Raw genomic sequence first — 23,552 nt, forward strand, 5'->3', positions numbered from 1 at the left:
TTCATGGAGTACAGGCGCGAACGCAGACCCACACTTTTATTATACCATCCTTTTTTAAGTTGAAACTTATGATCAAAGTATTTTTATGTGCATCTGTATCAAAAACCCTGGTAAACGTCTTTTTTTAAAAAAAAAATTATTTCCATACTTTGGGCGCCAGGCTGGAACGCAGACCCGAATTTTTGTATGAACCACCGTTCTGCCAGATCAAACATACCCATTTCTGATCCTCGATACCTCTTCTATCATTATATATAATCATTTATTTTTTAAATAGTCAACCATAGACGAGCCTATTCGTGACCAGACACACACACACACACACAGAGGTTCAGCTTTTATATATATATATATATATATATATATATATAAATAATTTATGCAGCTTTCATATATATTATTATAGAGCTAATTCTGGTAGTATTATTATATTGTACCCAATAACATATGTTGATATTTTCTCTCTGCTTCAAGAATGATAACTACAAAAATAGCCTGACAATGGCTGGTTTCCAGAAACTTATATATATGGGATTTTAACTCGTGACACAATTTCTCTTCGTCATTTTTCGGAAGGTTTTAAATCATTACTATGTATTAGGTCCAATCAATAACAACTACGAAATCTGTCTTAATCGAAATATCACATTTATGCGTATTTTTGCAATGCTGGGCGGCCTGCAAGTATATATATTCATATATATATATATATATATATATATATATATATATATATATATATATATATATATATATATATATAGAGAGAGAGAGAGAGAGAGAGGGCGATATATATATATATATATATATATATATATATATATATATATATATCCATGCGTATATTTACATATATATAAATACCTGAATGGGGGAGCATTCTGATTTGCTTTACATTTTCTACGTTTTTTTTTAATTTTTATTGTCATGCACATTAAAATACAGTGGCCGTATGAATAGCAGGGTATCATTCGATCGAACATAATAGTAAAGAAATAAAGAAATGTGTTTCTTGCTTTAAATCCGTTTACTTTCGTTTTTGAAATTTTCCCGAGTCGACATGCTTTCGTGCGAACCACACTTCACCTTAAACTATATAAAAGACAATTCTCTTTCTTTTTATTTATTTAGCATCTCCCTCCTAAACGTCTTCGTGTTTGTGCATCACTTTGCAATATGTCTATCGTATTTTTCTCTCGAATTGTCTGCTCATCGCTTGATCGGCGATTGCATGAGGTTATGCAAAAAGCGAAAAAGCAAAAGACACCCTCTGTTAAATTGTAAAACAAACAAAACATAAAACTCATCACGAAGAATCGGAATAAAATATCAGACCGGAACAGACATAGAAATAATAATACATGCATTCACGTATGGAAATTTGTGTTTATATTCTCCTACTTCCTATAGCCTTTCATTTTCTCCAAAGCGAAACCTACCTTATTTTCTGTAATTTTAAGTTTCTATTTCTATTTTTGTATTCAATACCAATCTTCATGTTTTTCACGAGGAAACTTTTACCATCTCAATTCTGAAGTTTGTTTTAAATAAAACAATTGAATCCTTCTAACGATCAACTATTTATCTAAGATAAGATGCGTATGTATACTCACAAATGATGCACAGGCGTTATACTATGGTGTAATGCTGACATATCTAGGTAAAATCTCTTCAGAACATATTTACTTATTTTCGCAACATTCAAAGAATAGTGTATTGCTTCACTAAAGCTAATTAAATGCAGTAACGTTGTTGATAGATTTGCTTTTCTCTATTGTTGGTGTTATGGAATGGTTTTAACTTCATTCAAAACTAGCGGGGGTACCCGGCGTTGCCCGAGTGTTTGTTTCCGGGACGTGGGGGGAGTTTTAAAAAATGTTATGGTAGATAAGTAGGAAGGATCAAACCCGGAGTCATGAGTAAAAGTAGGAAAATAAAGTGTGAAAAAAAAAAAAAAAACATCTTCAACATAAACAGTTCGGCCACCAAGAAAAGTCCATTCCAGTTGTTTAGGGAAAAAAAAACGACTACGGTAGGTCGGCGCGAACGTGAAAATATAATATGAATTGTCCAGCACGCTAACCACTACGCCACAGAGCACTGCAGCTTAGTTTAGTGATTTTAAATAACTTCACATGAAAGAACTACGAAGCCAAACCGGTGTTCCCTTCTCAACTGTTCCTTGTGAACGATCCCCAAACGGTGTTAAGTGGTGGCAGGAGGATGAGGAATTCATTAGAGAGAAAATATTTTACCACTTCCATTGATCTTAACCGATTTTGGCCGTGACTTCTCAGCAGAAAAAAGTATAGAAATCTAAGATTATCGAGGAATTTGAGAAATAATAAGCCTATAACACACCTCAGATATCGTTCTGCCGTTTGTGCATATTATATTTGCATGAAATATCTTGATTTTTAATCCTATTAATGTCAAAATCAGACGGGAAAAATGAGTTAATTTTATATATATATATATATATATATATATATATATATATATATATATATATATATATATAATAGAAGATTATTGTTCATAAAATCCGATAGAAACACCGAGCTATAACCACTATTAATAAGTGAGCTTCTATATAATATATATCTAAAACGTATATTGTATCGTCAGAATTTGTTTCCTAGAAATACTCTTTTCTATTAAGCAATACCGTGGAGATTCATTCCATTTAATTACCCACTTTTTTTCCAATATTGATTGTTTAACAACCTCTTCAAGTAGTAATGCACTTTCTAATTTCAACTATCGTTAATAGTTACTGCTATACTATTCGAACCTGTATCTTCAATGTCATTAACGCTTCTTCAAAATACTTCTGAATCTTTTAAATTATTAGCCTTTATATCACAATCCGTGCGTGATCCCCCCTCTGCTGCTGCATATGAGATGATGCCACAAAAATAGTGAAGAAAGATGAATGTGAGAAATGTGAAGAGGCATCATTGCCTTCAGATGTTCGCCAAGTTTCAAAAGAAATCTAATGCATGGGGCAAATGTGTGGGTAAAAACTGGATTTTTTTTTGCAATTTTGAGTCATTTGTGACAATTTTGTAACACTTGGATCACCGGATCCCAGTCAAAATGAATAAACGGCACAGTTTCACGCCTTAAGTCATTTGAATTAAACCTCAGGAAAAACACTATATAGTCAAACATATCAAGGTTTTTGTGTAATATGAAAAAGGGTCTCAAAAACACGTGGTTTAGCAATAAAAGTCCTAGAGGGATGCGAAGCAGGATTTTGGCAACGTCAGCCTCACTGAATTAACATTAAAACAAATATACGCCGAATACCAGTGTAAATACATAATGGTGTAATTATAGGCCTTAGCACATGTATATTTGAGTTGACCACCGTGAAAAAAACACTATATAATCAGACATACCAAGTTTTTGTTTAGCGATATAAAGAGGAGCCACCAAAAGGGGCATTTTTAACACTAAATTTCCCAGAAACGCACGCCAGAATGTTACCAGGGTCTCCTGTACGGGATTTACTTAAAGAAAAACCGACTCCACATTTTGGCCAAGTTTCAGAAAACATCTAATAGATAGATAAAAAGATATGGAGGAAAATGTGTAATTTTTTGGAAATTTGGGGAAATTTCTGTTCACCTCTATTCAGCCGGTGGGTGTGGCAACGGGAAATTTCGCAAAACGAAAAAAAAAAATCTTGATCCACTCTTCACTGCGTTTGAGAACCAAGGGATTGCCTCTACATAAATTCCCTTGCTAAGAAACCTGTATAGTGGGGCTACCTCTAATATAAAGCTCCATCGTGAGATTAACAATATTAATGTGGAGAGGGAAGTAAGGCAATAAGACAACATCTCGCCAAAATCTTTTACAGCCTGTTATATATATATATATATAAATATATATATATATATATATATATTTATATATATACGTATATATATATACTTATATATACATATATTTATATATATGTATATATTTATATATATATATTTATATATATATACTTATATATACATATATTTATATATATATGTATATATTTATATATATATATTTATATATATATATATATATTTATATATATATATATATCTATATATATATAAATATATATATATATATATATATTTATATATATTTATGTATTTATATATATATATATTTATATATATATTTATATATATATTTATATATATTTGTATATATATATTTATATATATTTATATATATATATATTTATATATATATATATATATTTATATATATATTTATATATAAATTTATATATATATATATATATATGTGTGTGGGTGTGCCTCTGTGTGTGTGTGTATGTGTGTGTGTGTGTGACGTTCCGTCCGTCCAGCGATCTGAACGGAAGCATCTCGATTAGACAATCCTGTCAGTTTTTTTTTTTTTTTTTTTTTTTTTTTTACATATTTGAAACTTGATATGCGCGAACATGTAAAGCAGATTCGACTCGTTTCCATCGTGTACAAATAGCAGATAACCGATCAAAATTGCAAATAATGGAAATCGCCATGCGGAAGTAGACTTTAAGTGCTTTTCAAGACATATGCACATATTTTGTTACTAGTTAACAACGCTGTATTTCTTATTTTTTATATACGTATCTATTTAGATAGCATTGTATCAGTATAGAAAACTAAATGTTTTAGTTTCGATTCTGCCTTAGTGGACCAGCCATTTGTATTTTAACTTGGTATCTTTAACTGCGTATGTATTACAATATGTAGAAATTGTTTCATACAAATATATACAGTATTTTCATGAATTAAAATATCTTATATAAGCTTATGTTACGACGGGAAAACGTGTCAGCTTGTTTGTTACGGATAATATATCCAAACTTACAAACGAGAGCAACACATTTGAAAAAAGTACGAAATACGTGGCAGCTAAATACTTCTGAAAATTTCAACAGTATCCACTAGTTAAAAATAGTAAAAGTAGTCTAATACATTTTAGATTAACTTTCGTCATTAGGGTTAAATGTAAATCTATTTATGTACGTAATCATAATTAACGTTAATTTATTTTTTTAATTATAGGCCGAACAAAACATTCAGAAATAAATGAAGTAAAATCGGCGCACACATTAAATTGTTATTTGTGAAAACATAAACTGTTCACAGAGTGACCAACTAGCATTCATAACAAACCGGTATAAATGGATTTCTGCGGGAAAAAGAAATGAACTAAGCTGACTTTAAAGAACTCTAATGAAAGAAACCAATGACTGTAACAAGATATAATTAAAATGGGAATTTTAAGCGCTGTGCTGAAACAAATAAACTACAAAAACTTAAATAAAACAATAATATTAGAATAAAACAAATTTGTATAAATTACCCGAAAATAATTAAAAATATTAAATTAAAAAGCGTATAACAAACACATTTAAGAATGTTTCTCTTTCTGTAGTCAGATTTGTTGAGGTGGTTGGTGTTGTTTGTTGAATTATTATTCTAAATGGAAAATATTAAAACAGAAATTTGCATAAATAACATTACAATCAATGATTAGTTTTCGAACATTTATACGAGTTATTCTTTAACGAAACTTATATAAAATATATATAGAATTCTTAGTTTAGGGATATTTTTGTAACTTTCCATCCGCTTCATTTCTAAGTCAACTCATTTAAAAAAAAGTATTCAACTGTGAAATAACATCTACGCAACTAAATTATTTGTTCACTAAAGAGATAATAAGATTAATAGGAGTAATAGAGAATCTTTAACGGGAAAAGCAAACTATATGATTATTATTATTATGTTGATTACAATGGATAAATTTCTCATACACATATAATCGTTAGTTACAATCATAGTGAAATTGTATTTGTATATTATACAAGTGTACAAATTGTTGTTTAAAATTACTTAGTATAAAAGATGTTTTGTTTTGGATTATATTGTCTAAAGAGTATAGACTGACCCATAACTCATGTAATAAAATCAGAAGGGTTAGTAGTGTGTTATAATAAAATTGTGTAAAGAAAAATATATTTTCATATTAGATTGGTTTAAAAACAATATCTTTTTCTCACACGTTTATTTTATGTATGATTTCTGAATAATTCATTAATATATATATATATATATTATATATATATATATATATATATATAATCTTGAAGGGCGTTCCTCACTCTATCGGAATCGGATCGTGTTATTCGTTAAGGTTCTCAGTCTTTCGATTTATTCTTTTGCAGACAAAATTTAAATCCAAGCAATGACATTTTTTGCTGACTGTTTGGTGGTCTGCAGCCGGTTTGATCAATCACAGATTCTTGAATCCGGTCGTACCGATTATGGCAGAGAAGCCCCCGAGCTATTTGCCCGAAATTGATAAATATGGGGGGGACAAATTCTCCTCAACGTCAACGCTCGCCCGCATGTTGCTCAACTGACCGTGCAGATTTTGGAGAAATGGGCTAGGCGACCGCGCTTCATCCGTCATAATCATCCGACCATTCGCTAACCGATTATCAAGTTTTCAAACATCTCGACAACTTTTTGTACTAAAAAAGCTTCAAACTCAGAGATGGTGCTAATTCGGCTTTCAATATCTTCACAGTTTGCAGAAGACAATAGTTCTCTTCTAATGGAATAAGTAAACCTGTTTCTCGTTGGTCACAAATATATCGATTCTGATGATTTTTATTTAGATCGATACAGCTTATTACAAAATGGGTTAGGGCATTTTAAAAGTGAAATGCAATACTACTTACCGTCACAAAATTCAATTAATGACACATTTTTAATTATATGAAGCGGTAATAAAGCTTAATAGACGACCCCCTTTAATATCCAACCAGATATATAAGTCGGGATACTATATTCATATGCTCATGGTTTCATATAAAATCGACTAATAGATTAATTGCAAATAATGTACATTACTTAGAGAGATTAAATACATTGATGAATATGCGACCCTATTTTAAAGAGATGTTTAATTTGTGTGTCGTTAGAATAGTTTAAGACAAAGCTTTCGTTAGTTTAATTATAGAGCACTAATTGTTAAATAAATTACACCTACTTGTTTGCACGCAGCTTTTGAGTAAGTGATATTCCAAATATCATCACTACAGTTGATGCAAATGCCTCTTGATAACATAATAAGGGACGCTTATCTGAATTCGGCAGAATTGGGGAAAATACTTCTGTATCAATATCTGCGAGGTATATAACGCGGTTAAGACGTGCTCTCGTAAAGGATTTAAAATGTTGTACTTGTCTCAAAGTAGAGGTCCCCGGTTAGACAAACTTAGTAGCAAACTAAATATACTCTATAAACAAATTAATGCGCGCCGTTTATTCATTTCTCTTTGACGTTTCTAGAAACCCTCACGTCTTTTTAGGCTACTGGCTATATGCTTTGGGGAGCAGCTTGAACATATTTCCTATTCCTTATAAAATATAATTTTAGAAAATCCTACCCTTGAAGCATTTGATGTAAAACAGAGAATCAAGTTTATTCATATGTAAACATAGAAACCGACAGTATATTTTCCTTATTAGTGAAACCTTTTATGAGATTAAAGGACGTTATTTTATAACTATTCTACCCTCTTCGCCACAGCCGTCTTTAAAAATGTATGTTCGTCCTGATTGTGGCATTAGTAAGAATTCTATGGATTAAAGCATTGCCAGTGTAACTATCGAAGTATCGAATTAATATGTACTTAACACAGGCAAAGATACACAGGCGTATGTAAAACAACGTTTTTTAAAACGATTTCTATGAGTATGTCTGTGCCTTATATGATATAGAATAGGTCTTGAGATGTGTATGGTTTCGTTCAATTCTTGCTTTTGGCACCAGACAAATATGTATTCTTAAATTTTGATATCATTTTTATGTATTTGATATCATTTTTATGTATTTGATATCATTTTTATGTATTTGATATCATTTTTATGTATTATGTTTTATGTATTATCGAAATTGATCCATTGAAATAAATACGAAACATATACATAAATTAAAATATCATATTTAGATATATACTACGTTCGGGCAGTGACGGTAGGCCTGCTAGTTAGAAATAAAATAGATATGAGTTTACGAAATAAAGTAAACTATATCTAATGATGAGGCAGAATTCTAAGTAAATATTGGTAAACCCTATCAAATAAATTTGAATCATTTTATTTTCTGAAAAAGTAAACAGTAATCTATGTATGCAAGATGTCTCAGATAACGTTTAAAATATCACCTTTCCTAATAAAACACACAAACTTTCAGAAAAAAATTGATTGGCTCATAAAATTGTTATTTGTGCATACACGGTCTGTTCACGGAGTGACGGAAGTGTATTAATAATAATCCTGACCAGATTTATTTCTGAAAAGCAAAATCAACGTAATCTGTATTCATAATAATCCTGACCAGATTTATTTCTGAAAAGCAAAATCAAATTAATCTGTCTTAAAAAACACTCTAATCGGGCGGATTTATAATGATAACAGGATGCTATTAATATGAGAGTTGTCTTTCATTTCTGAAGAACTACAAAAATAATGAATAAAAACAAAATCCATATGCATTAATTGAAAATAAATTAATTAGAAATGCACTATAGGAAATCAATTATATTTATTCAGTCTGTTTTTCTTCGTATTCTGAACTGACTGGAGCTGTTTATTTTAATTTGATGAAATATTCCATACTAGAAATATAAGTCAGAAATTAACATAAATAATGCAATTGATTGATTATTAATACTCCGAAAACTATAACTCTTTTCTTTAAAGGGGTTATAAAATGTATTGAGAATAACAGATAATATTTAGCAAGAACGAGCAAGGAAATATCGTCAATGACATTATTTTCTTTTCTAAACGTCTCAATAACGAGTACAAAATCGGAAGCTTTTAATACATAATCAGATTAAAACAGGTATTCTACAAGCATATTGTGGAACAATCTCGTTATACTCCTATTTCGAAATTAGAAACATGTGTACAAATAGTTGTAAGAACTGAATCATGTATAAAAGATATGTAGCCTTATATTCCATTTATTAAAGTGTCCAATGTGACTCATTAATGATTAAATAAAATATTACAATGCTTTGTGAAGCTTTATAATGAAACTTTGTGAAAGGGTGATATTTGAATTAAAACTAGTAATCATATTGTGTCTAAATTTAAAAAAATGGGGGTCATATATAATTTCAGTGGATGAGTTTTTATAGATAAATTATATGAGGTGTATTACATATAAAAATCATATACTTTTGGTATTAACATTCCAGGGGGTATCTACATAGGCATACGATATTCACGTCTGAAGAAACATATGGAGTGAGTAATTGGTTGTTTAAAAGATATATAACGTATATATTTGTTGGGTGACTTTTATTCCTTGGCTCAGGGAGAAGAAGATGGTTCTGAAAGGATATATAATATTTTCGATATCGGACCAGTAAAAACAGCTCTAGAACGCAACCGATCAATCATTTTCAGATATCGATCGAAACAGGAAATCTACCATTACCCCTTATCTTTTAAAAGCGTGGGCGGAAGGTAATATGGGGACATACATATTCAGTCTTAATAGTTTTTTTTCAAATAATAATAAAACCCTAAGTCTAATATTCTTGTGGGTGATAACACGGACACAACCAGCTATACACCTAAATTGTCGAAGGGTATCAGCATAGTCTGTGTATTCACATGTTTTACTATATGTTCCCGTTTACATAACCTGATAATAGAGTCTTTATTCATAGCTCTCTTCCAGAGTCCAAACAATCAGTAATATTAATTGATGTAGTTCGCAGATATTCTTGACACACGTACTTTCATAGTAATATTTTAGAATGTTACGGTTATAACTGACTAAACTTTTACAAGAGGAGCATGGATTTTTTATCTAACTTATACCAACGTGTTTTTAACAATGTTTTATGGTCAGTGGTTTTCGAGATTCAATCACCGCGATAAATTCTAAACCTATTAATCTTCTTCTCGTGATAACTCAAGGAGATAAAGGATTTGCCGAATCGATAAATTCACATTTTGATCAATGCGATATGTAACATTGTTAATGTGCAGCTTCGAGCAGTTCAAAATTGTGAACTTATCCCGAAGAGAATTTGTGGCGTTAGCCAAAATTAATGGAACATTGTAAAAAGTCTATTATGAAAGTATAGCAGCGTTCTATATTGGTGAATATATACATGGTTGGGTGTGACAATTTTTTTTACAACACAGTATCATCAGGAAATTCGTGTTCGTCAAACTAAAAAAAAATATGTGTATAATATGTCTCGAAATTATCCAAGATTCATTACATATCTGGTGAGAAATATACAGAAACCATATATTTTAAAATTAATTGTTCATGGTTTCCTTATTTTAAAATTCTACGCACTTTTAATCAAGAGTCTAAATAATGGTATAAATATATAGCTAAAGTATTTTTAGGGGAGAATAATTGGGTACGCAATTTTATTTAAATGGAAAAATTACTATATGTTTACACGTAACACATTACACTAGGGTTTATAAAAAAACAAAAAAAACACAAGAACATAACAATACGTTTCGTACGCTTTTTTTTTAATGCTTCCATTTTTTTTTTGTTTATTGTTATTAGAAATTTCTGATATTTCGTACAAACATTTTAATCGATTTAATATTCTGCGTTTGAAGTACATTAATAAACCTAATCCTCTCGTCACTAATTGCAACAATGGTTCGTATCGCTTTCCTCTTATAAATTTTCCTCGTCAGTTACACTTTATTCTGATTATTCTTTGGGTTTCATTTTAAAATGTTGCTGTTGTTGTATTATTTTTCGTTTGTCAGTCATGTTCTTTTTATGTGATAATCTGTTGGTAGTTTTCTTTGTTTTCTCCGATTTATTTTGTCATAATAAAACTCCAATTCTAAAAATATCTGATGTATTCATCGTTTAATGTTAAATACGATACTACCCAAAATTTATCTTATCTAACTTCCCCTTATCATTACTGATGTTTTTTGATTGTTTAGTTAATGTATATATTTTCAGGTTTTCTAAATGTTCACATTTTTTTTTACAATGTCTCTTTTCCAACTTTACTATTTTTATTGATAATTCCCCAGTACAAAATTTCCATGATATGTTGAAATGTTCAGTATATCAACCGGTTTTTTTTAATATATAGTTTTGTACCAATATTATTCTCATTCTTTAGTTAGTAGGTTTAATAATAATGCACTATACATTAGATATTAACGTCTTTGCAATACAATAAAAAAACAATTCAGATAATTTCCAAATAATGTGCAAGCAGTCTTAAATAAAAATCATTAGATTGATATCATATTTATAGAATACTCAACGTGTTTTATAAGATTCTACGAATATCCTCACTAATTATTCATGAATTCATTTTATTGTAAGAAATACAATCACTTAGACAGCGAGAGCAATGATAACCCACCATCGTTATCACTGGCTTATTGGCCCATGTAATCAGTGCACACATAGGTCCATAGACTAGAATGTTCCGTCTGCAAAAAATCTACGTTAACAGCACCCTGGTACACCTACATATAAGAACCAAAGAACACATACAGATGCACGCGTCATCATTAGAAAAAAAAAACACCTCAACATCTGCACAAACGTCAATAGATATATTATTTTAGCCACAGAACCCAATATAGAGTATCTTCTCACAAAAACAATCACTATTATTATTTAAGTTTCGGCCGAAACTTAAAAACAGACTGAAACTTGACTCATCATTCATTGTATAATATTCATATTTCTTTCAAGCCTTCAACCTAACTTTGCCTTACTATTCTAACCTAATAGAACAGATATGGCTGTATAACTACAACTCTTTCTTACACCACATGGCTTAACTACTTGTAAAAAATGTGGCCTTATTACAACCCCCCCAATCTCATGAAAATAAAAAAAAATTAAAAAGCAGACACGTAAAGAAACTCAAGAACCCTTATCTTAAATATAAGCTAAAATATCTAATCTAAAAAAGCAACAACTAATAAACACACATTAATACGATTACTTAAACTTACTTTTAGGAAAGTATATTAGTAACATTTATACACTATAATATAAATAATAATACAATTTAATAACCTACTACTATTACTATTAATAATGCTAATATGAATAATAGTAATTAGTATATTTGACTTCAATTATCAATGAAATATACAAAAATAAAATTAAATCTATCTGTCTATCTATCTATCTATCTATCTATATATATATATATATATATATATATATATATATATATATTTATGTATCTATCCAAGTGAAATTGTCTGTGGGTGTATGTGTGTGTAAATTTTAGCACCAATTTTGGGTCTAAATACTTGAAATTTTAGATGTGGTTACTTGGTCAAGAATATAACATTTATAATTTGATTCAAGCCTAAAACACTAAATGTTAGTTTGAAAAAATTGGAGTCAAACTTAATAAAATTTGACCTCTTCTTTCTCTACACAATAACTCTGACAATTTTGGGGCTAAAAATTTGAAATATTACTTAAAGTGTATTCACAGATAAACCAAGCATTTTCATCGGATTTTAGCCTCAAATAAATCTGACGGCAAAATGTCAAAACTATTTCACTTTTGCGGTCTCTAGCAAACTATTCAGTCAATTCTGTGTCGAAACATTGGAAATTTTACATTAAAGGTATGTATATACGCGGCCAGTTTTTTAATTTTTATTTTTTTTCAATTTTCACCCCAAACAAGGCACAGTGCCACTTTGAAGCAGGGGGCTACTATTAGGGAATTAATTAGCGGGGTCATTATGAAGAGAGAAGAGTAGAAAGATGTTTGTTAATATTACACTTTAACTTCTGCATATCATTGCATTTGGGAAAGCAGAATCCCGGAAGGGAGTTCCAAAGACCCGCAGTTCTGGGGAAGAAACTATTGGAGTAAAAGGCTTTCTTGCACCTAGGGATCTCCACTGTAAAGGGATGAGACTTAGTAGCTTGTCGGGTGTGTCGGGGTAGTTACGTCGGGGAGCTACAAGTGTTTGCAGTTCGTCAGAGCATTCACCATTAAAGTATTTGTAGAACAGGCAGAGGGATGCAACATTTCGTCGATGGGACAGAGGTTGAAGCCTAGATGACAGTTCAGGACCTATCAGGTTGGCGACTCTTTTTTGAACCCTGTCCAGGAGCAAGAGATAAGCAGCAGATGCACCAGCCCAGATGTGACAACAGTACTCCATACATGGGCGAATGGTTGTCTTATAGAGCTTTAGGATACTGGCAGGCGTAAGTAGTTTCCTAGCACGGTAGAGGGAGCCAACCTTCTTTGCAGCAGGCTTGGCAATGCTCTCAATGTATCTATTCCAGTTCATATTTCCTGTAAACGTTAGGCCGAGGAGTTTAAAAGAAGTACTTTCAGGCAATGTGCTCTTGGCCATTGCTATTGGTGGTAGAGAAGGTTTCTTGTAGTTATTGAAGGAAACAAGCTTAGTCTTGGTTTTTACCCGAAAATTAGTAAAATTTGTAAAGAATCGATCTTCCCTGACTCTACCCAACTCCTCCGCCAACTTTGGGTCAAAACACTTGGAATTGTTCCTAAAAACTAATGTGTGCATGTTCAGTCTACAGACTCGGCATTTGACATAAGGAGCATTAGGATTTGGGAAAATCTTTTTAATATGATTTCAGCCAAGAAGTTGGCTGACAATGGGTCAAATTTCAATGATTTTACATTTGAATAGTATACCGACTCTTTCGTCAATTTTGTGCCAAAATATTTGGAATTTTAGACGTAGGTTACTTGAACATGGACCAAACTTTTATAAATTCGATTTGAGCGCAATACAATAAATGTTAAGGAGGAAAAATTGCGGTTCAAGTAAGAAAAAAAGATTACTTCTAAGCCAATTTTTTGGTCTAAATATTAGAATTTTCCAAAAAGAGTATTCATGCATAGGTAACTAATGGATCGATTTTGGCTGAAAATCTGGCTCGTAAGGCGGTCACAGATAAAACGATTTTAATTTTGCGGCATCAAGAGAAATATTCAGCAAGGTATGGCTGTATACATTTGAAATTAAACATAAAAGGTATTTATGAGGTTGCAAGCCTTTTCATCAGTTTTGAGGCGAGAATCTGGCTGCAAAATTGTAGAAAGAACTAACTTTTTTAGTCTCTACTAAACTCCACTATGGAACTCTTGGCATAAAGGTTTGAAATTTTAGATCTAGGTGACCTGGACATATTTTACAATTATTAAACTTACATATATATATATATATATATATATATATATATATATATATATATATATATATATATATACATATATATATGCATATACATACATATATATATATATATATATACATATAAATATATACATATACACAGATACCTATCCACATAAAGTTATTAGTAGTACATAGGGTCCAGTCAAAGCCGGGCTTAAGATACAGTGTATATATATATATATATATATATATATATATATATATATATATATATATATATATATATATGTATATATATATATATATTTATAGATATATATATTTATATATAAATTTATAGATATATATTTATATATAAATTTATATATCTATATATATATATTTATATATATATATATTTATATATAAATTTATATATATAGATATTTATATATATATATATATATATATATATATATATATATAAATGTTTAGAGGTACAGAATGTACATACAGTTTTAAATATAACGGGCGGAAGTCTCTCGAGAGCTCTTTCAGTTATCATCTCATCAGGAGAAAATCGATAGCCTAAAAATCATAGTAATATGTCCAAAGAAAAAAGTTCTGATGGGGAACTATTGAATGCGCCAAAAATTACGGGGACACTAAAATAAAGTTTATTAACGTTTAAAAAACGATTAAAATATTGGCACAACGAGGGGGGGGGACAAAAAATATGGGAGAAAAGATTTACAGTTCCCCAAAGAGAAACAATGCGTTAGCTGTTTCTTTCTGCTGGCAAAAAGAAGGTGTCCGCACCGCAATTAAGACAGACTCAAAAATCTTTAAATGGGTTCTGGAGTCTGCTCTATGTAGCACCTCGAACCATTCTATTTTATATCTATCGGAATAGCACGGGTTGTGACCCAATGCTGGCCAATAGCTGAGTCTAAGGCTGCAGAATGAGGGAGACTACCAGCCCCCATCCTCTCTTGTCTGATCTTCGATGGAACATGCTGGTTTATACGAGTCAGAAGATGCAAGGATGTTCGTCCAACATATCAGCATCGCACTGGCATTTGAATTGATATACAATAATGTTATTTTGTATGTAAGGCAAACGATACTTGCGAAAAGGATGAAATGCAAATCTCGTAGTATATAATAAACGCAAGAACACAGAATAAAAGCAGTCATAAATACTTTTGCGAATCTGTTTGCAAAATGTGTTGCTCTTTTACCCAAACCACGGTAATTTTCAATAAAACGGCCATTTCAAAGCCCCAAACTTTTTAGGGGATTTAAAATCCGCAACCTTCTTGAAAATACAGTCATCAATAAGGTCAATAGGATAACCAATATTGACGAATATTTCCCTGATCTTATCGAGTTCGGCGTCCAATCTATTAGGTGAACAAATTATCAGGGCTCTATGTACCAACGTATTAATTAAGCCGACCTTACGTGATTTTGTGCACAAAAGACCACCAGTTTACAAATAAGCCAGTAAATGTGGGCTTCCTATAAATTGTAGTGAGAAATCCCCCTACCATTGAACTTTCGACAAGAACATCCAAGAAAGGAACCGAATTGTCCTTCTCACTTGCCATAGTGAACTTTAGAGCTCCATGCAAAGAATTCAACCTATAAAAAATATCGACGCTTCACTTTGCGATGGAAAACAGCATAAGTGTCGTCAACATATATGAAATATGAGTGGTTTTTGTAATAGAATTAACCAGAACGGATTCATTGTTCCCGACGAAAATATCCGCTAAAGTTGAGGCCAACGGACTCCCCATTGAAACCCCATCAACCTGACCGTACATTTTATCACAAAAACTAAACTCCACAGACTTTGTGCACATTAAAATGAGTTACATAAGAATCTCTTTAGAAAACGTGGAGCAGTCAGGCGACCATCCTAAAGCGCGTAGGTACATATGCATATAGTTTCATCCAAAGGTATGTTGATAAAGAGACTAGAGATATCAAATGAGCACATAAAAGATGTTTCTGCATTAGAATCCAACCCATGTACATAACACTGGGGAACACTATTTTTTAAACTTTCTGTTGCATTTGATTTTTTAACTGATTCTGCAGGATTTTTAGGCGCTGATTTCAAATCTGAAATTAGTTTTTTCTCCATAAGCTCTAGTTTGCATGCAATGTGAGATAGATGAAATAGTCTAAATATGAACTTACGTAACCCAAACCTAAGCATTTTGAGATGATATACATAGATAGATTCTAATATTTTTGTCTTCCTTCTTTTGTCCAGATCAAACATGGCTACCTCATCGAAACATCGCTGTAGAAACCAGACTGATGCCTTCTGTTACATCTCTGGTTGCTACACACTCCATCATCAGAGACGTAACATATCCTTGTTTGTGAAGCGAACCTACAAGGCTTATTTTGAAGTTCATCTTGGTGACCAAAACAAGCAATGGTCTCCTCATGTTGTGCGCCACAATTGTAACGAAATGCTCCGAAGCTGGGCCAAAGGAAAACGCAATAGTCTGCCTTTTGGTGTCCCAATGATGATGACTACCCATGTAACTGATTGCTACTTCTGCATGGTAAACACAGCGGGTGTGGGCAAGAAAAAAAGACATGAATTCGTATATCCGAACATTTCCTCAGCTATTCGGCCTGCTCCGCACTCTGAAGAGGTTCCTGTTCCAGTTTTCTAAGGTTTGCCTTCATTAAACGATAATGACATTGGACATGACACGGACGAGGAAGACAGTTGTGACAATGAATTACCAGAAACTGAGTGGGAACAACCCGAGGAATATTCTTCAGAGACTGAATCTCCCCCAGTCCCCAAGCCTCTTCACCCGGCTGAACTGAATGACTTAGTTCGGGATTTAGGTATTTAAAAGAAAGCAGCTGAGCTCATGGCATGAATATTACATGGCAAAAATCTTGTTGATTACACTGTTAAAGTATCATATAACAGAAAGCGTTACCAGCTTTTTGTGACCTTCTTTTCAGAAGAGAGACAGATTGTTTACTGCCATGATATCCCAAGTCTTCTCCAAGAACTGGGTGTTCCTCACTACGATCCAACTGAATGGCGGCTCTTTTTAGACAGTTCTAAGCGCAGTCTAAAGTGTGTTCTTTTGCATGATTGCAATGTTTACGGGGCAGTGTCTGTCGGTCATTCAGTTAATCTGCGGGAAGACTATGATGGCATCAGAATGGCCATGTACTTCTTAAAATACCGTGAGCACAACTGGATGATTTGTGTAGACTGCGAAAATACTAAACTTCCTTCTCGGTCAACAGAAATGTTTCACCAAGTTTCCATGTTACCTCTGCATGTGGGATAGTCGAGCACATGGCAGAATCTGGGTCCAGAAGGACTTACCTGTTCGTGAAACCCTTGAAGCAGGCATGCCAAATATCACACATGACCCAAATGTTTACAGAGATAAAATCATCTTTCCTCCTCTGCACATCAAATTCGGTTTGATGAAACAATTTCCAACAGATCATCACAGCTATATCAGGGTTGGAAATCTTTAGTTACCGATATATAAATGTGTGTACGTATATATGTCTGTTTGCATGTCGGCCTTAAACTTTCAATAGAGGTGACGGATTTTACCAAGATTAGTATGGTTTAAAATCCGACCTTTCATACGACAAATACCGAGAAATTGGTTGACAACATTAATATCTTCCCCTTCAAATAGGCACTTTTCTACAGGGGAAGGCCACTTTTTATACCGATATTTTTAAATGTATCCTCTCAACAGATTGTCCAGCCTTAATTTAAAAAAAAATGTTGCTTCCGGTTTGGTGGTGGTCGTAACACCCGGGCAACGTCGGGGTGAAATGCTAGTATATATATATATATATATATATATATATATATATATATATATATATATATATATATATCGTCAAGCTGACCTAAACTTTATCATCCTTTTTTCGCTTACTTATATCGCCTCGAGTAATCTATATATATATAAAAGGCAAAATGTGCGTGCCCATTTAGTGTATGTCTTCAAAAGGCTTTTCTCGCACACGGTCCGATGTTGTTACGATCGCTTACAACTGTTTATATTGGTCCTAAATAATAATATGTACGATTTGGGAAAGTGCGTCGCATCTAAATTTATTTACGTCGACTTTTACAAAATTATTGCTATTTTGGCTTCTCGCATGTTGATGAGGCTTTTTCGTATAAAAAGCGAAACTAATTCAAAGTTAACAACGTTCTCGGCATGGCGCCGGGAAATGTTCAGAAGCACTCAGCTTTGATCAATGTCGTACATCAGACAATTGTTATTCAATCTGGACAGTTGGGAGCTGGTTCCCCTCTCCCAACATCTGTAGGGGGAAAAAACAAAAAACAATCAAACTTGGGTAAACAACTGCGTGACTTCAATTTGACCGTCTAAATTAGGTCAAATGGAAGCAGCAGAGTTAACTTTTATTGCGCACGCCTGTTTTTATAGTTTAATAAATAAATTCAAACATGCGTCTGGTGTATGTATGTCGCCGTGGCCTAATGGGTAACGTCTCCCGGTTTTTTTTCACACAGTAATTTCCAACTCAAGGGTACGGGTTCGATTGTCATACTTACCTACCAAAACATTTAAATTTTTGTTTACCCCCCCGGAGTTTTGATTTACCTCAAGACGCCCGGGCATCGCCGGATATCTCCCGCTAGTGATAAACAAATCTCTATATATAAAAGACAAAATGTGTGTGACAATTTCGTGTATGTATTCAAAAGGCTATTCGAGTACACGCTTCAGGGTTCGTTACTATCGCTTACAACTGTTTATATGGGTCATATATCATAATATGTAGGATTTCGGAACACGGATTTATTTACATCGACTTTTTTGAGATTCGCGCTTTTTCGCTTTGTCCCCGGTTCGTCCTTCATTTAAGTATAAATACAGTGAAAAACGTTTGGTTCTCGGCTTTTGCTCTGCTTTACCCCCCTTCCCACCATCATCTGGGGTGAAGTGGAAACTAAAAATAACGATCGCGCGATGACCTCATTTAGCGTCGTCCTGTCAATCACACCTCTTCTAGCTTTATAAGCTTTAACTTAACACGTTAATCAATTACTCTCACTCGTGGTCGAGACCGTTAAGTAGTTGGCATTGGTTTACGCGCCAAAGCTTCCGGGTTCAATCTCTCCTCCCGACCAAACGTTTTTTTTCATTACTTCGCTTATTCTTTAGTGTACCCCCCCCATAAACAGGATTTTTATGCCAAATCTTTCCCGTTTTGGTTTTGGATTTTTTTATACATCGTCTTTTTATAATATTTAAGCAGGATTATTAATTATCCCCCTCATACACACACCTACAAATACCCGGGCAACGCCGGGTACCCTCCGCTAGTTATTACTGAAAACAGGCTTACTATTTCGAAAAAAAAAAACATATACACGCATGCGCATGCCTAAGTTTTTTGTACGAATTAAAATATAATATGCATATGCATTTAACTAAAGGGCAACGTCGAGAACGAAAGGGCAACACCGAGGAGGTGCCCTTTCGTTAAATACACATGAATATTATATTTTAATTCGTACAAAAAACTTAGGCATGTGCATGCGTGTATATGTTTATTTTTTTTTAATAGTAAGCCTGTTGTCAGTAATAATTACTCGATGCGATATAAGTAAGCAGAACAAGTACGATAAACGTTAGGCCAGATTTATTAAAATGTGTTTAACTCTATTTATTATTTACTAAATGAATCTGCTCGGTGAACACTTTTCAAATGTGCATTCGTGAAACATTTGACGAAGAGAAAAAAATCAATTACGTTTTTCTAGATGCAAACCGATTAAATAGTTTTCACATGTCTCACTACCCTATATATCAAATAATTATTTTGTGGGCAAATTATTTGTTGAATATGTACGTTGAGAATGGACTTTAATGCACAAATGTTTACTTTCATACGTGATTATATATATATATATAATACATAGGCGTCACCACTAATCAAGGCCGATAGGCCACTCAAGGATAAGGGCTACAGAGTGTAGAGTAGTCAACAGGACAATATAGTAATCGATAGTAATGGAAGTTCGGTAAATTTGTTAACTTAAGTGAAACGGCTCATCAGAAACTTGCTCACGTTGGACTTGAACACAATCATATTATAGACAGCTGGACAGCAGTTAAACGGAAGACAATTCCACAGGCGTGCAGTTCTAAGAAAGAAGCTATGATTATGGATCTATGTTTAGGTTTAGGCACAGATAACGAGTGGGGAAAATTATTCATAATGTTTTCAGCTAGTCGAGTGTTTCTTGTGAAAGTTTGCGAGGGGAAACACTTTCCATGAAAATACCGATAAAGCAGAGACAAACTCACAGCATCTCTTCTGTGATATAGAGGTTGCAGCGAAGAGAAAAGGACATCTCCCACCAGGCCACGAATTCTATTTTGAACCCTATCAAGACGGGGCAAGTCTTTTCTAGCAGCTCCTGTCCATATGTGGCAACAGTATTCCATCCTTGGACGTATCTGGCTCTTATATAGATAGAGAATTGCATCAGCAGTGAGATATCTACTGGATCAATAGAAGGATCCGACCATTTTACAAGCAGCCTTGGCAACAGATTTGATGTACGTATTCAATTTAAAATCAGGAGTAAAGGTCATATATTTTAATTGATGCCAGACGGGAATAAGATCGTTGATGATGTAAAGATAGAAGCTTGGTTTTAGATGCATTAAAAGTAACCAGCCACTCCGTCCCCCATTGTACAACGTGATCAAGATCAGAGGAGAGAGAATCGGAGAGTACTTGGTCGTTTACTGTCTTACTCAGGTACATTGATGGTAGTTGGGATAGAACACACGCTTCTGTTCAGGATTCTGTTTGCTATTTGCCAAAACTGGTGGGAACCAAGCCGCTGCTCAGCTACTTTGGATTTGACGGACTGAGCATACAACTCTCTTGCATTCTTTATTACTTTCTTACAATGGTTGCTGGCAGTCCTGAAAGTGGCTTTATTTTCCATACATCTATTACGTTGGAAGCAGTGGAAAAAGTGATTTCTGTGCGCAATAGCAGCAGCACATTCTGGAGAAAATCATGGCTGGCTGTTAGGTTTTTGCTTGAAATTTTCCGAGGGTATAAAATTGTCTATACCTACAGTGAACCATTCCGTCAGGTCTGTTACTATAGACGACACATCCTTTTTAAACATGGAACGCAGAGGAAGATCCGATATAAATGTACGGATCTATCCCAGTCAGCCATAGTGTATCGATATACTGTACGATGGAGGGGTACGTCTGAGGATTTATTACATTTCATTTTTATCTTTATTGATACAACAGAGTGGTCTGAAGATCAAAGAGGAGACAGAACGGAAACTGAACATAGTTCAGGGTAAGTTGTGAGAAAAAGGTCTAGGAGAATTGCATACTGGCCGTCATTGTTGGGCACACAAGTGGGTTCGTGAAAAATCTGAGTGAGGTAATAAGCAATGGAGAAATAATGACAGAATCTCCCCTCATCATCGGTCTTGTTTGAGTTGGTCAACTATTTCACATTGTGAACATTGAAGTCTCCACATACGTGAATGTTAGCTGAAGGATATGCTGATAGAACTTGGTCAATTTTCTCAGATATCCTTAAAAAGATAGTAAATCCGCCGTTATGGGGGCGATAGAGAGTAAATATAAATGCCGTAGTCGGAGCTAGTGCTACTCGGAAGCACATATAGGGTTAGTTAGGATCTTCTCTGGAGATGTCCCTACCAAATGGAAAGCCATATTTTATATAGGCACATATTCCATGCCCATGGCGATCTTGGGGGTCAGATTTGGAAGTTAGGTTAGAGTATCCTATAATTGCGAACTCATTTAGGGAAATATTCCGTCCAATTTCAGTTTCGCTTAAAAATAAAAGGTCTGGTTTAGTCTCCTGTAATTGGTCTTCAACTACTGTAAAGTTAGAACGTAGACCCCTGAGGTTGGAAGTTTCAGATCCGGGTTTAATCGTGTATTTTTTATTGAACCTTGTCATGATGGAATTTTGGAGTTTGTGGACTAGGTCGTCAGACTTGCGTAGAGCAGGACAGAAAGGGGAAACAAAGAGAGAAAAGTAACGATGATTTTTTGTAGCACATTATAAGTTAAAGCCGTAACAATTACCCACTAGTATGGCATCGAGAGGCCCCACCAGAAGCTACTGCATGGTCCAGAATCCATTCACCAAATGGCAATACAGCAGTCCCAGTACTCTGCGCCTGCTGATAGGACAGCCTCCTACGTGGTGAATCCAAGCTTCGGGTCCCTGACTATCAGGCGGATAACGTCAGCCCAGATAAAACGTTTACCTTCTTACTAGTGACATGGTTACAAGGATAGACATAGAACAGAAAATTTCCGCCATCTCTGTCGACTGTTCACGCAAAATACTGCCAATTTAGAATACAACTATTTCTTCTCCCTTTGCCAGAAGAATAACTCTTTAAAAAAAATGAGGACTGAGTGACAAGAAAAGAGAAGCGAGAGTAACGGAAGCTGCCGACAACGCTTCCACAAAACGTTTTCTACTTTCCTTTAAAAATAAAATCTATTAAGTATTGTACTTTTAAAGGGAACGTATTCACCTTTCACGAATTAACAATGAATACAATTTCCTTATCTGTTCCTGCAATCCACATGGTAGATATAATAAACATTAATGACGACAAAACGCTATCAGTAAATAAAATAATTAGGAGATAAAAATATAAATTAAGTACTGAAATAGAATGTAGTTATTAATATTAGAAATTAAACATAAAAATTAAAATACACTTATCTCGAACACGCATTCGTCTCCAGAGTGCAAACTGATTTGAAAAGACTTTTAGCTTTAATACTAGCGTTCCAAAAGACTTTTTTTTATTTTTTTAATTAACCGTTAAAACAAAAACATGATCGCTTTCTGAATTTTTGCAAGTGACGTTTAAGAAATTGCGATATAAGAGAACAGAGAGGGGGGAGTCTTCTGACATATAACTAGTACCGTTATAAGTAAATTCAACATAAAATGAAAAATACAGAAATGGAGGGGGTCTGAAAAGAAATATAAAATGGTTGAGTGTGCTATCCTTAAGACCAACTTGGTAGTTATAATAAACATTTATGACGAGAAAACGCTATCATTAAATAAAACAATCAGGAGATAAACATATAAATTAAGTACTGAAATAGAATGTAGTTATTAATATTGGAAATTAAACATAAAAATTAAAATACACTTATTTATATATATATATATATATATATATATGTATATATAAATATATATATACACATATATACGTAT

The sequence above is a fragment of the Euprymna scolopes genome, chromosome 5, assembly GCF_053919585.1.
Source record: "Euprymna scolopes isolate OS-2025 chromosome 5, ASM5391958v1, whole genome shotgun sequence".
NCBI classification, from domain to species: domain Eukaryota; kingdom Metazoa; phylum Mollusca; class Cephalopoda; order Sepiida; family Sepiolidae; genus Euprymna; species Euprymna scolopes.